At 39.5% G+C, this 13,434-nt stretch overlaps 1 pseudogene; it reads left to right on the top strand.

Annotated features, from left to right (window-relative positions):
* Window positions 1-5,486: 5,486 nt before the first annotated feature.
* Window positions 5,487-6,015, top strand: LOC130846177 (ferritin light chain-like; annotated as a pseudogene).
* The last annotated feature ends 7,419 nt before the right edge of the window (window positions 6,016-13,434 follow it).

The following is a 13,434-nucleotide window of genomic DNA, read 5'->3' as shown; positions in this document are numbered from 1 at the left end:
ATTAGCCCATTACAGAAAATCTGTACTTTAGATTTTTGCACATTGGTTAATAAGCATAACATGCTTCATATATAAATAACATTACATTAAATGATGCAATATAAAGGAATTAAAGGCCAATGGAGTTAAACAAAATACTTGAAAGAGACCTCAAATTAGCATGTTTAATTCCAACTCACTGCACAGGAAAAGCCCCTGGCTCTTACTGTACCAGCTCCCCACAAGCTCAGGATAACGCGGGCTGTGTGCGCAAGGGGACAGGCTCTCCGTGTGCACGTCTTACCTGTCATCTGTCGACTCTGAAGCTTGGGATGGGTTTACCTTTACCTCATTTCCTTTCATTTCTGATCATGGACAAGGAGATGAGTTGAAGGGGTAGAAGAAAAAAGAAGAAGCAGCAAGACTTCAGCCCAGCTGAGACTTCCTGGGATTGGACGTGTGTGAGCGCTTCCTCCACGATGAACAGGGGAAGAGAGGGCCGGCCGGCTCTTCCTTCCTCTCTGCTTGCCTCTCTCTCTCTCATCTGTTTGACAATCACTTCAGAATGAAGTGCTGTGTGACTGTCACATAGACAGAACTTACCTTTAGAGTTTCAATCATTTTATCAGAGATTTTACCACCACACAAGCCTGGGTAACATTGCCTCACTCTGGCCTATCTGAAAAAGTTTTTCACCTCACTATGGAACGAAGCTCTATTTCCATTTAAATGCCAAATACAGTGTAACAGTAGAGTAAACCTGCTCCTGTGAATCAAGAACCAGTACAACAAGAAGATGAAGTCGCTCTATAGTTATACAAACAGTAACAGAAAAGAGCTTAACCAGCACTCAGTAGAAAATGTAAGCTTCTTGAAGCCAAGAACCCTGGCGGTCTTGTTTGCCCTTACGTTCCCCTCCCCCAGCACAGTTCATTCATTCATTTATCCATCCACTGTTTATCAAGCACCTGCAGCACACCAGGCACCGCAACAGGTTTTGGAGATGGTAAATAGAAACTCTGAAGAAAAGAAACTGGCTAATGGGTCAAAAATCAACCCTGCAAAATTAATTCAAACGATCAATTACTGAATCACTAATTTGTCAGATTTACCAAATGTAATTATCTATCAGAAACAAGTTTAACTATTTACACAATTTACAACAATTTTTATAGGGATGGTCTTGGTCAGTTTTTGTTTGCTTTTTATAGGATAACTCTAATTTGTCAAAAGTATGGGTCGTTTACTTTTCTTATGGATAAGTTTTATACTTATAAAATATTTCACATTTTACCAACATTGTAGTTATTTTTCTTAGAAATATTCAGTCTGAAACAGATTTTTCTTAAGTCATTTACAGTTTTGTCAAATCTTTAGTACTTAAAGGATTATTTTTGCCATTTTTCTAAGAGGAATACTGGCCTCAGTATATGATGTTGTTGCTTCATTATTTCCTTATAATAATTATTATATTTCCTTCATTTTTTATTTTTCCTATCTTTTTTAGCATTTCTAGAATTTTTAACCAATCTTTTAAATTCTTTTTTGTAAATTTTAGTTGTATGGTAATATGTAAGTAAAATTTAAACTTCTGTCACATTTAATCATGCCAAGCCCTTGTGAGCCTCCTTACTTCCTTTATGTATCTTTGAACACATTTGCCCTTTTATTTCAAATTTTTTGGTGTACTCCAACCATATGAAAGTACCTCAATTTCTCCTTACTAGAAAATAAAATTTGAATCTTTGGCTATTTCTAATTTCTGTAATGGTCTAATTTTTTCAAATTATAACCATGATTAGTTAATATTCTTTTTACAATTGCTTGGTGGCATGGTGGACTTAACTTTTGTTTCTGGCAATTAAATTTTTGAATTTCAGTATTACACATGGGATGAGATTATTTCAGTTGACTTAGTTTCCCCATCTTTCTGAATGCCATTTAGGATTTCTCTTTAAGCATTTTTATATTCTTTCACCAATGCCTCAAATGGCATATCAGCCTTGATTTTATACGACTAGCGATTAGTGTCTAAAATCCTTGCATTCCATGTTAATTTAGTTACTCTGAATCCCTCCTTAGCAATTTCATACCTAAGGGAATGCCAGATTTGGGGTTCTAATCTTTAAGTTTTGGCTACTGGTTATTAAACACCCGTTCCTGAATATTTAATATATACTCTAACAGGCTAAACCATTCTATGATCCTTAGCTGTTAACAAGCAAACATTCCTTAAAATGCTATTATGAGGCCAAAATTAAAACCAATGAACTAAATCGTCACAGAAATCATCAAAAGCTGTTAAAACAGTCTCTCCAACACAATTTGCTGTATAATTTATGACAGAAAAATAATCCACTCTGTTAGACTGGTACAGTGCTAAATGCAGCAGTCACTCTGAAAACTGGATTTCAGCAAGTTATTTTTATAAGTGGCTCAGAGCTAAAAATATTTTTAAAATAAATAAAACAACATGGCCCCTGCCCTCATGGAGCTTACAAATGAGAGAGACAGGAATGAATCAAGGAATCCCATTTCCCAGGTTAAAGGTGCCATCAGGGCATATTCAGGGGGAAATTGACCTCATTAGGGAGGCCAGGTCTGGAAGGGAAAATTATCTAGGTGAAGCTGGGTGATGGCGGCCTTCCAGGAAGAGAGAAAGCATGTGCAAGGCCCAGGCCTCCCGCGTGGACACATGAGGCCCCTGCAACTGTCGAATGAATGAATGATCTGCTCTTGCTGAGCCCTCCCTCAGAAGATGATCCTCCTTGAAGCTCAGGGGTCATCCGACCTGCCTCCTGCAGACCGCGCCTGAGAGGCCTGTCCAGCTAAGAGCAGCAGGGGCACAGGCGAACCCTCTCACCCACCCACACAGGGACAGCGTCTCTGCCCTCACCCCACCCTCGGTTCTGTCTCAAAGCTTTCCTCGAACACGTTTCCCTTATTGAAGGAGAACAAGAAACTTTCTGGCAGTAGCTGAAGGCATGGTCAGCTATCACCAGCTCTCCAAAGACAAGCCTTCCTGGAGAATGTTATTAATAAGCTTCATCCTAAATAAACCCACAGAACGTCAGCTCTCAGAGCACTTGCCTAGTTTTCGGGCTTGTTTTCTTAGAATTTACTTCTCTGATGAGGAACACAAGAATCTCTTTGGATGTGGCCTAAAATTCAGAGCCCGGGAACTCACCCCAAACCCCCAGAATTAGAGTTTTAGGGAAAAGGATCTGGGCCTATTCATTTTAACAACCCCCCAGGTAACTTTACATCCTAAGATTTGAGAACCACGAGTATAAATGCTGAATAAATAAATCTTGAAGAAAATATTGTGGCAGTGTTTATCCAGACGGGTTTCTACCTTTTTCTTTGAGTAAATGTTTGGTTTTTCTCTCACCTTCATGTTGGAAAGTTCACGTTGGGTGAAGGGCATTGCTCCTAACACCACATGGAAGGTTTCCCTGGGAGCTCCGTTCTGGGCTCCATGTAGCAGCGTGGGTTTGCCTTGCACACAGTGGGGCTTGGGGTGCCTGGACCTTGGCGTATCCCAGGCAGAGAGCCTCAGCTCCCAGGCAGGCTAGAGGATCATCTCTTTCACACCAGAGCGCATCTCCCTGGTGTAAACCCATTTCCATGCTCAGCTGTGTGACAGCCCCTTCCCCGCAAGTGAAAAGAAATGGTTGTGTCTTCACTCAGCCTCCTTTCATTTCCTAACTGACCCCCAAACCACCCAAACCATAGAGAATTGGGTAGAAATGGGGTTTTCAGTAAATTATTTTTGGTTGAAAGGGGTGTTTTGGCTGGACATCCATAGCATCAGTGTCCCACCAGAGCCCCTAGAGTTTGGTTTGCTCTGGGTAAGCAGTTCCCATAAAAGTGTACAAACACCCCCTGAGTTCAGCTGTGCCATGGGGAGTTCACTGAGGAGAGGGGGTGAAGACAACTGTGAAGCTGGAAAAAAGGAAGAAGGATTATGAGCTCAGATTACGCATTTAAACAGACCTGGTCCTGCTTCTGCTCTTTCCCAGAATCGTGGTATAACTGGGAAAGCCATCCAATCGCTCAGCTCAGCTGCCTCCCAGTGATGTGGGGGTAATAATAATAGCTTCTCTTTCATGTCATGTGGTGAGGATCAAATGAGACAATGTTTCTAAAGTCCTCAGTACATCTCCTGGCACACAACCCTCAAAAACTGTCAGTTGGCTTTTATAATTTTTTAAAATTAACTATTTCTGACTGACAAACTGAATGGCAAATAGACATCCAGGAAAAAGGCCAGGGTTGATTAAATTTTATCTATCTTTAACCAGACAAGGGGACAAAGTGAGAAATCCTGTGATGTCACCCATACTGCACACAACTTTTTTGCCAGGGGAGGAGGGGCACTGTTGGAATCTGGTCATTTCTCAAGGAACGCAGCACAACAGAAGCACAATGGGCTTTCTGTGTGTGTACCTGAAAGTTTTTGGACTCTGTTTGGAACTCTTTGCCATCATAATGATGGATCAATAACCAGAATCTTGTCGGTAAAATTTATTCACTCAAGAGCTATTTATAGTATACTCACCATATGTAAGGCACTAGAATTGGTTCAGACTGGATCCTACTCCCAAGATGTCTACAGTTAAGCAAGGGAGATGAAATGTATATAAACAACTGCAAGGCAGAGAGACAAACTGCTCTCATAGCTCAGCAGAGTGAGAGATGCCTTCTTAGTAGGATGCAGAGAAAGCTTCATGGAGGAGAGACACATTTGCCTTAGGCCTTGAACGAGGAAAAGGGATTGGACAACCAGATGTGGGAGTGAGGAGATACCCAACGAGAAGGTCCACCCCCAGTAAAAGCAGGATGTAGAAGAACAGATACTGAAAACGGGGAGTCCTCTAGTTTGAGTGAACTACAGAGAGGCCCTCTTCATTGAAGTTTCCCAAAGAAACTCTAGGAGTTTACTTGGGAGTTTCCTTGGGAAACAGGAAAAGAAAGTTTGTTTCTTAATGCAGACACAAAACAGGAAGCATCCCCTACACAGGTATTCTACTCAACTTCTGAAAGAGAAAGGTTATTTCTTGGTAAATATTCCAGGTGAAAATGTTGTCATTAGGTTTTTACGGCAATGATATAAAACCTCCAATGATGCAGAGACTAACAGCTCAACATACAACAGATTTTCACTATTTGTGCCATCCTTTTTTTTTTCCTTTCCTTTTAAAATTAACCATAAAGCCTCCTGCTTACCTCTCAGGATGTGGTGAAGATTTGTTAGTTGATCACAATGACATGAAATATCTCATGAAAAGAATTATCCAGCAGTGCATTCCACGGTCCCCTGGGTCTATCCCTTGATTCAACGGTGTTTGGACAGAACAGACCCAAAGATGCCCCTTGGTCCAGACTCTCACCAACCTCCAGCCATTTTTCCAGTTGCAACCTTTAGAATTAGCCATCAGTTATCCTCAGGCACCGGGACCAGCCAACACAGGTTTTTCAGCTTAGCTCCTTATTACTGATCAATCATGAGCTCCCAGATCCTCAGAATTATTCCACCTGTGTGGAGGCTGACGTCAACCCCCTGGTCAACATGCATCTACGGCATCCCTCACCTCTCTCTCTCTGGGCTTCTAATTTGACCAGGAGGATGGGGCTCTGGAGGGCGTGGGCCACCTTTTCCATGAATTGGCCAAGGAGAAGCAGCGCAAGGGAGCTCAGAGTGTCTTGAAAATGGAAAACCAGTGCTGCAGCTGTGCCCTCTTCCAAGACTTGCAGGAACCACCTCAAGATGAGTGGGGTAAAACCTAGGATGCCATGGAAGCCAGCATTCTTAGGGAGAAGAACCTGAACCAGGCCCTTTTGGATCTGTGTGCCCTGGGTTCTGCACACACAGACCCCCATCTCTATGACTTCCTGGAGAGCCACGTCCTGGAACAGCAAGTGAAACTCATCAAGAAGATGGGCAGCCACGTGATCGACCTCAGCAGGCTGGCTGGTCTCCAGGCTGGACTAGGCGAGTATCTCTTGGAAAGGCTCGCCCTCAAGCACGACTAGGAGCCTCCGAAGCCCAGCGGCCTTTGAGAAGCTCCTGTGGCGTCAGGGCTTCTGCCTGAAATCTCTCTCTCTCTGCAGCCACCAGGCAGCTTTTTAACCACCCCCAGGGCCCTCGCCCAAGTCTTGGACCAAATGGAAACAATTAAGCTTTTGAAGAAAAAAAAAATTATCCAGGTGATCACCATGGCCAGAGCATTTTTAATAACAGTTAATGTGAAAACAGTTGACATTTCTCTCTCTTCTAACATACTAGTATCTTCACTTACACCACTATTTATGTAACACTTGCATATACCCTACAGAGATAGCAATGAAACTTTACCCTTCATCTACCACATTCTTCTTTGGAAAGTGTCAGGAGGAGCATTTCAGGAAGGAAAATTAGAAAGAAAAATGTTATAACTCATATTCTTTTATTTTATATATACAGTTTTAAAAATAAATTTATTCTTGCAGTCAGCTACCTGGGTTAACTATAAATCATTTCAAATGGCAAAACTCTAATTGCGACTTACTATTTGTTTCATTGGTAAAAAAATATATGTTATGAGGAGTTAACATAGGACAGAGATCATGTACAATTCTTTCTGGGCAGTAGCTATGCAGTTTGCTAAAGTTCTTAAGCAGGACCATTGGGCAAAGGCAGTAATACAGTGACTCAGCACCCTCCCTGGGGCCTGTTGTGAGGAGTGAAGCAAACAAGCCTTGTTTATAGAGTGATAGAGGGCTGGTATCTGCTTGCTATGTGAGACCATCACTTACCCAGATTAGATTAACAATAACTAATTGGGGCTATTTCCAATTTTGTAGTATCACAGGTTGGATTTAACAGATGAGCTATGTCACTTGCTAATGAGTTGTCTTCATTACAGCATTTGGCAGCGGCATTTTTGGCATCATTGCATGGTTTGAATGAAACGTTGCATGTGCTTAGGTCTTAGGTAAAATAAAAATTAGGATAGACTGTTCTTTCATTTAACTAAAAAATAATCCCCAAACATAATTTTAAAGACTAAAAAAAGTTCTTGGGCTAGCAAAGCTGCCTAGGAAAAAATAAAACAAAATTCTTGAAACCTAAGGTGTTGCATAGAATACATATTTTTAGAATACGCAAGTAAAATGGGTAAAGGATGGTAATAAGAAGAAAGGACTTAAAAAGTGTGGAAAAAGAACATGTAAGAGACCTGCTAAAGTAGTTACTTCTGGTTAGAGAACTTGGGACGGTCGTCAGTGGTGAAAGGAAATTACTTCTTTGTTTGAATAATTAGCCTTTAAATGACTATACGTTATCTTAAATTTTTTTCAAAAAAAACTTTTGATACATTAGTCGTGTTCTTAGTATTTGTAGTGTTCACTTTATTGTTATTATTCACTATGAACTTACCTCAAATCAATTTTTGCAAGTTGTTGGATTCCAAATAAGTGAAAAAATAAATACATAAAACCCTGTGAGAAAGCAGCTGGGGTGGGCTGGGCTGAGGGGGATTAAAACAAAGTATTTCAGTGCTCTGACTTTTACTCATTCCCTTTTTATATTCTACATTCTAAACCTCATAGAATTTCTCTGCAGATTTCCTAATTTCAGTTTTACCCAACTCATCCACCTTGTAATTATGAATATACGGACATAATTAACTGAATCACTTTGAGAGAAGAAAAAAAAATACCCTAGTTAAGGCTAATTAGATGAATCATGAATGCCTGGAAGAATGCATTTCAATAAGGTGAAAAACTTTGGATAAAAATTTAATGAAGTTTCCAATTGCATTTGACCACAGAGAATATTGATAAACATGCATTCCATGCAGATTATTAAATTGTATTGATTCAGAAACTCAAAGTCTCAACACTGCCATTACCTCCAGAGGAGACCTGATTGCACTTACATGTCACATTCATAAAAAACATGGTGCACTAATTGGGAGTCTCCCGCCATCTGCACACTTGCTTCCAGGCGCCCATGAAATGATCAATGGGAAAGCAGGGTCAGTCCAGGCAGACTGTGAGTGAAATTAAAATAATAAAATGTCCAAACATTTAACTGCAAATAGGAAATCTTTATACCCACCCACACCCTATTCTGAAGCATAAAGCTAAGGCACAATTATTCATATACCTCAAGTAATTTGCAGGCTCCATACAAAATCTCATTTAAAATAAGAAATTGCTATTTCTGCACATTTATTCTACCAAATGCCAGCTAATTGCTGCAATGGCCATTATAAAGAATAATTTTCGCTTAGTGAAAAAAAAAAGGAATGAAGAGAACATTTTCTGGTTTTGTTCCACAGCGAAGGCTCTATTCAGTGAATACTGAATGCACAGCGTTTCACTGCTACATTTATTATGCTGAGAGGTCAAGTATTACACAGCATCTTGTATTACGCTTTGCATGCTAAGTATTTCACTTCACAAATTGACCCTCCGGTGTACTTACTACATAATGCTTTAAAAACCCAGCTAAAACGCAGGACAATTAGCAATACTTTCACTCCCAGTTAACAATGGGAACACCAATGTAGGTGATTGCATTTACAGTGTAGCTTTCTTCACAAAACATTTTTGACACATTAAGGTACTTTGGAATTGTGCAGTACCAGTCCTCTCTTGTGAATGGCTTTCCAGCATTTGCAGAGAGAAACAGTTACTGTATGTTAGCGCTTAATTGAAAAGAATTCAGCCACGGCCTATGAAGCACCAATTAGGGTGATATTATATCATAAAAAGCTGTAATATCCATTTTCAGACTTGTGCATCAGCCAATACAAAGTAGGACACAATTAAAAACGTATACAGTTTAAACTCTTGAAACTGTTACATTTAATTAGGAGTTCAGTATGGGAAAAAAAGTGGGGGTGGTGTACAGAGAAAAGGAAGTTGATGCAGCGCTGGAGGACCCTCAGGCACTAGACGCCCAGGAGGACCACAGAAGATGGTCCTTCCTGTTTAAAACACCTTTAGTTAATGCACGTATAAGGTATTTGCTTTGCCCCAGCGACCCGTTTCTGAGGTCAGACGAATATTCACGCGTGTCGTCAGGAAGTGCTGCCTTCCAGTAATTCTGGTGTCTGCTGGTGCCTGCCAGGGAGAGAAGGCAGAACCTGCTCTGGGCCAGGAAAGTGGGAACACAGTATTGATGTTCTCTTGCCCACACAGATCAAACACAATTAAAAGGGAGTTAACGTCATTGCTTTTCACGAAGAAAGTCACAGATAATTGTGAAATAAAATGGACATGGCCAGATTGGTATAAGTGTCTTTGCAGGCTTGGCTCGAATGTAATGTTTAAATACAGGAACCGGCATGAAATCCCACTTTGAGGTGACAGCCGGCAGGTAATTATCAGTAAAACAACATTATCAAAGTTCTCAGGCATAGCATGTTTGACTGACTGGAGTGCTTCTCCTTACAAATCCCACTAATATCCATTTCAATCTGCTTTAATATGTTCACAAGTTGGGGCTTATTTTGAATTCCACTGGGTAAATGAGGACAGCACACTGAATTTGCATCCTATGCACATTTTCTTCATTTATAGAGGGTTTCCAGAGTATTTTTTAAAGGAAACGGCTAACATCCAGAATCCATAAAAATTCCTCTCCTGTAATTACAATGAAAATAGAAAGCAGCTTATTTATCTATTGTATTTATTCCATTTGAAGCTATACAACAGGCCGATGAAAATGGTCTTTATTGTGTTTGAAGAAGAAAAAAGTTATTTTAAACAATTTATCAGTGATAATGCAATTTTCTAAGGTTTCAAGGTGTTGACATGAGAAGTTAATTTATTATTTTTTTAAGTGTGTTTGAAAAATGCGGGGGAAAAAGTCCTCATCTCTGATTTCAGAAGATCTCCCTTCAATCCACGAGGTTACTCCAGGCCTTTTTAAATTTCCACCTATTTCCCATCCAACAAATCATTTTATTGATGAGATAAGTTTGGGATGATCTAAAACTAGATATTCCATGTTCCCTTCTTTCTCAACCAACTCCTCATGACCTTTAAAAAAACCCAGCAAACAGAAAAGAGGTATCACATTAAAAATCCAAGGATGCCCCCCAAACCCACTGTCAGTCCCAGATAATTCAGAAGATGCAGTATTGGATATTGGAGCAATAGCTGATACTCACCTTGGTTTCTAATGCTTTGAATTAAATGAAGACATTCATAAAATAGTGAAAGGTATTATGGAAGTCTGCAGTAAGGTTACATGAAATTGTACAAGCTGGTTTTGTTTTATTGGTTGTACATGTAACAAGAGATATTTTTACTAGGAGATTCTGCCTTTGATTTTTTTTTTTTTTTTTTTTTTTTTGGCGCTTGGGCTTAGCTGCTCCGCGGCATGTGGGATCTTCCTGGAGCAGGTATTGAACTCATGTCCTCTGTATTGGCAGGCGGATTCCCAACCACTGAGCCACCTAGGAAGCCCAATTCTGCCTTTGAAAATGGGGTCAGTCAGCAGATGCTAAGGTAGTATGGATAGGAAGATGTTTTCTCTTTCAGTGAAAATGGAACCAAAATGATGACTGTGATTAACATAAGAGGAATTTTTTTAAGGGGTATGAAAATGCTGAATCACATAGGAATTACACACTGGACAACCTAGATTCTAGACTCTGCTATCCAACCCACTGTCTGTGTTAGATCCCCCTTCCTAAATGAGCAAGATGGGGAGGTTCGGTTTATATGTTGTAATGACAGTTCGGCAGCTTGTTGTATTAGGATTCTTCTGAGATGATGAGGGATTTTACCAATGTTTTCCTAAGTTCATTTTCTAATGGTATTTCTTGAAATTTTCACCCTCTGAGGAGGCAGAAAGAAGTATTTATCCCATGTGGTCTGGAACTGATTTGATAATGAAAATTGCTGCTGAGGTATTGAAGATCTAGTTTTACTTTTTCTTCAGGAAGAGAATGTCTCTTCCTCCACTAATCAGTTCTATCAAAAAGATACCAAATGGTTTAGGCATCTGTACCTCATTTTTCCTTTCATTGTAGTGTTTTATCTTCTTTGTACCCAGAGCTCACGCTACCCTACTGCTCAAGAAATAATCAAATTTTCATTCACTATAAGTGCCCATCTATATTATAGAAGTAGAAAAAGTAGAACTATACCAGTTGAGTTGGAGGCATCTTCCTGAGGCATTTCTCAGTGAAAAGGGGTATATATTATGATCCTATTTCTCAAAAAAAAAAAAAAAATGCCCCCCCAAAACCCATTCATGGGAATTTATATATATTATTTTGTACATATATATGCTTACACAGGATTATGTGAACACAGATTAAAAATATACAAAGATAGAAGCGAGTTTGATAACAAGTATTGTGGTACAGGTGGGGATAGCAGGAAAAGAGATGAGGAGGGAGGAGGTTTGCAAAAGGAGAAAGAAAAAAAAATGGTCTGCACAAAAACCCCCAACATTTGTGCTATAATCCCATTCATTCATTAATGCAAAGATTTATATATAGTTATATGTACACGTAATTCCTAATTATAATAAAAATGCAAATATGATCATATAAAAACAAATGAAACATTCCAACCTAATGGCACTGACTATGATTTAGACTTTTAGATTGAGGGAAGTCAATCAGAAAAGACCTCACCTGGCTCAGGCTCCAAACGGGAGAATGAGTTCATTATAGTTGCTGTTAGCTAATAGTTTTAATAATGATGGTTCAATTTGAGTTTTCTTCTAACCGATAGGTCTGGCACACCTATTTAGGCAAAGGTTTGTAATGGAAATTGATGTACATGTGGACTGGACTTTCCATGGAAACAAAACCACTTGTTTCACAGCAAAATATACTCAAGGAAACTGTTGGATCTGGTTGCAGCCTAGAGATTTTAATAATACAGGAGTCTTGCTATAGCTACTACGTGACTGCTTTTCTTTAATTGCAGACCTTGTCACGTCTGCAAACCATTTCAGCCTTCTTGTCAACCAGACTGCAAACAGCGATACCTTAAAACAATCATTTTTAAAAATTGTTAAAAAAAAATTCTCAAAAATTTGAAGCTTCCATTCTTAGTGCAGATATTTAGGTGTCTCTCAAGGTTCCCCAACATTTCAAAGTAGTGGAGATGCCAGGAAAGGAACTCACAGATTTCTGATTTCCATCACTTAGCCCTTACTATTGGCCTAAACTTCCACAGCTGAACTGGTGAGACAGAGAGAACACATGACTGAGACTATTGCCAGCTCCTCAGTGCACAGCTTAGTGACTTAAGACCACTTTCTCTCCCTGAAGACTGGGGTTCTCATGTATTCTCTAACATATGACCTCTGAGAAGCATGTTCTTGTACATAATAGCGCTTCTAAAAATTTGTAGCTATATTCTTATGTGTTTGATTATTTGTTTAATTGACTGTCTCCTCCACTAAAACATAATCTCTATACAGATAGGGACAATGTGTATTACCCCAACACCCAGCATAGTAGCTGACACATTTAATAAAAATTTACTGACTTAATTGACGAGTGAACATATAAAATGAGGAAAGTGATCTCAAGGTATCCCCCCAACTATCATAGTATATGATCCCCTAAATGCAAGAGACTTTGATTTTTAAAATTGGGCCATAATTCCATCATTCTGCCCAAACATCATCTAGTAGATTAAGTGCTTAAGTGAGCTTGGTTCTGTTCTGCATAGTTGCTCTGAAAAAGGAAAAAAAAGACCTATTCATCATAATTCCACATTTCTGTAGGGGTCTGCAAGATGCCGTTTCATCTGCAGCTTTGCATTTTAGCAGAACTACAATTCATGCAAGATAGATATTTGTTGTGTGTCCTAAAAAATTTTCAACCTCCCTTGCTATTTTGTCTCTGGATCTTAAAATCCTAACAGTAATCAAAGAATTACTGGAAGGAAGGAATTCATAAAAGGAAGAGGACTTAGAATTTTCTAGTTTGGTGATTTTCAAACTATATTTTAGCAGTGGAACACTATTTTTCCAAAAGAAATGGTCTACAGAACCTCAGTACTTCTATCTGTTAATATATATCCATATAAATAGATAAAAATTTTGGAAGGAAGGAAGAGAGAGGGAGAGAGAAAAAGAGAGAGAGAGAAGAAGGAAGGAAGGAAGAAAGGGAAAAAAAAAAAGAAACGCTCTGTCCTGGTTGAAGTGAGAAGGGGAACTGCAGAGCCCTGTCCCTTAAGCTTTGCCTCCACCTCCACAGTGGGCTCCCGCTCCACCACCCTCTCTGCCCTTTCCACCTGCCCTGCTGGTCCACACAATGCCCATTTTAAGGTACCTTATTAAGACCAGTCATTACAAATAGTTTAAAAGCCACCAGTTCTAACGAATATCTCCTTTTAACAAACAAGGAAACTAAGACTTGACCGTGTCACATTCCTCCTTAGTATTTCAAATCCTTCCTTCCAAAAGTAAACCCATTTTCTTTTTGT

Source organism: Hippopotamus amphibius, chromosome 2 (assembly GCF_030028045.1).
Source record: "Hippopotamus amphibius kiboko isolate mHipAmp2 chromosome 2, mHipAmp2.hap2, whole genome shotgun sequence".
Lineage (NCBI taxonomy): Eukaryota > Metazoa > Chordata > Mammalia > Artiodactyla > Hippopotamidae > Hippopotamus > Hippopotamus amphibius.
Note: the sequence above shows the minus strand (reverse complement) of the source record. Positions and strands in the feature narration are given on the sequence as shown.